General features: G+C 33.4%; 1 long non-coding RNA gene across 1 annotated transcript; it reads right to left on the reverse strand.

Moving 5' to 3' along the window:
* Window positions 1-392: 392 nt before the first annotated feature.
* Window positions 393-2,553, reverse strand: LOC127093312 (uncharacterized). Its single transcript, XR_007792520.1, has 3 exons — window positions 2,195-2,553; window positions 1,822-2,120; window positions 393-690 (listed from the first exon to the last, which is right to left on the reverse strand). It is a non-coding gene; the product is annotated as an uncharacterized LOC127093312 (long non-coding RNA).
* Window positions 2,554-3,854: the final 1,301 nt, after the last annotated feature.

Genomic DNA, 3,854 nt, shown 5'->3' on the forward strand with positions numbered 1-3,854 from the left:
TGTTAATTCCATCAAAAAACCCTAGTTTAAGATTCATGGTTGACTTTGGTCAATTGTTGACTTTTTGGTCAACTAGTTGACCAAAGTCAACCATCCATTCATAGGTCCAATTATCTTGATTTTGGCATCATTGATCATGTACATTCCTTATGCCATTTGGTTCATTTCACATTGTTCATTCACTTTTGTTTCTCATCCAATTCAATGCATTCTCCATTCAATTTTCAAACATCTTCCATAATCCAATTCATATATGCCTTTCATTCATGTATACTTTCTATTCATACCACACATTCAATACAATTCCATAAATTTCAAACTTTCCATTTACAAATCTATTTCAATACATATTTTCCATTCAAGTCACATACATTTTACATCAACCATTCAAATTCCAAAATTTCACTTCATAAACCATTAATTCCAAAATTACAACCATTATAATTCCATTCAAATTCCAAAAACAACTTAACAATTTACAAGTCAATTCCAATTCAATTCAATTCATACACGTTTTATATTTCAACATTACAAATTTCAATGTACAAACCATAAACCATTACATTTCAAATAATTACTACAAACTACAACATGATTAAGGTTATCTTTCCATCTTAAACCTTGGTGTTCCAAGCAATTCCAAAAGCACTTCCTAAACATTCCAAGCCAAGCACTATGAAGCCCTGCAAACTGTCATCCAGTCCAAATTCAACAACATATCAATCAATAACATAACATTTCGAAAGCATAACAAATTTTTCACTAACATCATTCATTCACATAGCACTAACGAAGGTATAATTGTCATAACAAAATTTAATTTACAATAAATTTTAATCTCACTAATAGCATAATTGATTTCATTCATTCCATAGGAGCAACATATGCATAACAGGAAATCTACTGGCATTTCTAACTGCTTTCCTCTTAGCTTCATACCATAATAGTTGATTACAGAAAATTAGTGCTAACAAAACTCATAGTATGCATTCACTAATGGAAATTGGATAAATCAATTAACAACCCATTTTTTCTAGCTAACTTTCTTTTAATTAACCAATATTGCACTAACTCTAAATAAAACCATAACTAACCTTCCATAACAGAAAGACAGCAAAGATACCATATCATTCCATACTCAGATTCATAACTCATAGTAAGATGAAATTTTTAGCATAAAATAACCTTAGCTAGCATTATGATCTAACTGACACTAAATTCGAATTCAGATTAACCCTTCGAGCATATTTGATAGAAAGTAACTGCATAACTAACAATTTTTTTCGCTTCCTAGCTAACTAACAATTTTTTTCACTTCCTAGCTAACTAACAAATTCATAACTAACTGACTTAGTGAGTGATTCATCGAGTCTAGTCAAACTAACTCCTAACCAAGTTTAACCAACTCATAAGCTAACTCCTAACCAAGTCTAACCAACTCATAAGCTAACTCCTAAGCAATTTTTCTCCGAGTGTCCTCCCTATTTAATCTTCTCTTCCCTCTTAATTCAGGGTCCATCCTTTTTTCCTGCTAAAACTCGAAAATACTCTCTCCTCACTCTTGATCTTCCTCATTCAATCCCACTCACAAAACCCTCACCCAAAGCTCAACCTTGCAGTTATTGAAACTTTACATTAAAGCTTCAAAAGTGATTGAGCTAAGCCCCTGAAGCTATTACACTCTCAAGCTATCTCACTGCACTCCTCACTCGCACGACACCAATAATCCGCAACCAGTATTATCACCAAAAACCAAACAGAAAATTTCAAGAAGAGGAAGAAGAGGTGAAACAAAGAGGAAGAAGTGAAACGTAGCATTACATGTGAAGTGATCCGATAAGTGTTTTAAGCTTATTCATTTGCGTAATTCTTTTGAACATGTCGGCATCTCTCCCATCACGATTTCACGCTTCGACACGAACTTGGGGCTTTCCAATCTAAACCAATACAAACCAAAACCAGAACTTCGTAATCAAACCGAAACTGTGAGAATTCTGAGCGAATAGAGACGCATCGCGTTTGAGGAAATACTTGTTTCTGTCGCAGAAGAATCACTTATGTAGATAAGCGCATTTGCTTATCACCTTCAATCCTTCGCTCTGCAATTCCACAAATCAAATCTGTTTGCAGCAGGAAGCAAGATTAGACGAAGAACGAATATAAAGAGCGGAGAAGAAGAACAACGAAGCCTTACCTATAAAGCAGTCTCCGTTGTCGGAGTGACCACCAGGGTAGAGATTTCCTTCACGCCGATTTGGTGAGGGTTTCGAGTTATTTATTTATGCATTGCCTCTGAGCATCTTTTCCACTCCGCCTCCCCCCAATTTCTCTTTCAGAACGTGATTAACCTAGGGTACATCATTCCTGAACTCCAATGCGAAATTCTGACCTAGGATGTGCGAGAACGATTATCAAATTCGGATTCGGGGAAGAATTTTGGGATAAGAGTCTTTTTCTTGCTTGAATTTTGGTCTCAATTGGGATTTGGGGATTAGGTTTCAGGTTCATATGTTAGGGAGGATTCAAATTCGGGTTCACTTGTGATTCAGCGCGTATGAACATTTGTTGAAGCGTTTGGACTTGTTGCGCTTTGGGCCATTGAGGCCCTTAGGCCCATTTGTTTCTTTGCGCCACACCCTGGTTCACGTACTTGCACCATGTGGAAAACTTTACTTTATACCCATGTATTTATTCATGTATTCCTATATTTTATAAAAAATACCAATTTTACCCTTATATATTTTCAACTAATTTATTATTTTATTTTTAAATATTTTTTAAATTTTATTTTGCGTAACGGAAGAGTTTGCAAAAAAGTTCCGGTAGTATTTTTTTTTTGTGTACTTGAAGACTTTGCAAAAGAGTTCCGGTACACAAAAATTGACTACCGGAACTCTTTTGTAATGTCTTCCGGTATAAAGAAAAATTAAAAAAATATTTGAAAAATGAGTACCAGAACTCTTTTGCAAAGTCTTCCGGTACACAAAATTGACTATCGGAACTCTTTTCCAAAGTCTTCTGATACACACAAAAAATATTTAAAAAATGCTTGAAAAATGACTACCGGAACTCTTTTGCAAAATCTTCCGGTACACAAAAATTGACTTCCGGAACTCTTTTTCAAAGTCTTCCGGTAAAAAAAAAAATATTTTAGAAAATGTTTGAAAAATGACTACCGGAACTCTTTTGCAAAGTCTTCCGGTACAAAAAAAAAAATTTAAAAAATGTTTGAAAAATGACTACCGGAACTCTTTTGCAAAGTCTTCCGGTACACAAAAATTGACTACCGGAACTCTTTTGCAAAGTCTTCCGGTATACAAAAAATATATTGAAAAAATGCTTGAAAAATGACTACCGGAACTCTTTTGTAAAGTCTTCCGGTACACAATTTTTTTTTAAAAAAATAAAAATAAAAATAAAATAATAAATTAGTTTAAAATATATAAGGATAAAATTGATATTTTTATGAAATGTCGGGGTGTAGGGATAAATGTATGGGTATGAGGTAAAATTTTCCTATCTGTGGCATAGTTTTTTTTCTTGGGCCTTTTCAGCCGAACCCAATAATACCAGCGAATTTCTATCCCTCACGCCCTATGCAGGGCCTGCACCTCATAAGCCCATTTTATTAATTGTTTTGATTATCTTGATGATTGGATTTTAACTTTGTTGATTAGGCTATTTAATTGATTAAATTATCTCATGTTAATTAGAGAGTTTAATTAGGGATTAACTTGATTGTGGTAATTAGGATTTTAGGATTAATTAGAATTTGAATATTAGATTTGCTAGAATTAATTATTTTAGATAGGAAATTATATATAAATAGTTTTAATTAGTTTTTAATTCTAGTA

Source organism: Lathyrus oleraceus, chromosome 6 (genome assembly GCF_024323335.1).
Source record: "Lathyrus oleraceus cultivar Zhongwan6 chromosome 6, CAAS_Psat_ZW6_1.0, whole genome shotgun sequence".
Classification (NCBI taxonomy): domain Eukaryota; kingdom Viridiplantae; phylum Streptophyta; class Magnoliopsida; order Fabales; family Fabaceae; genus Lathyrus; species Lathyrus oleraceus.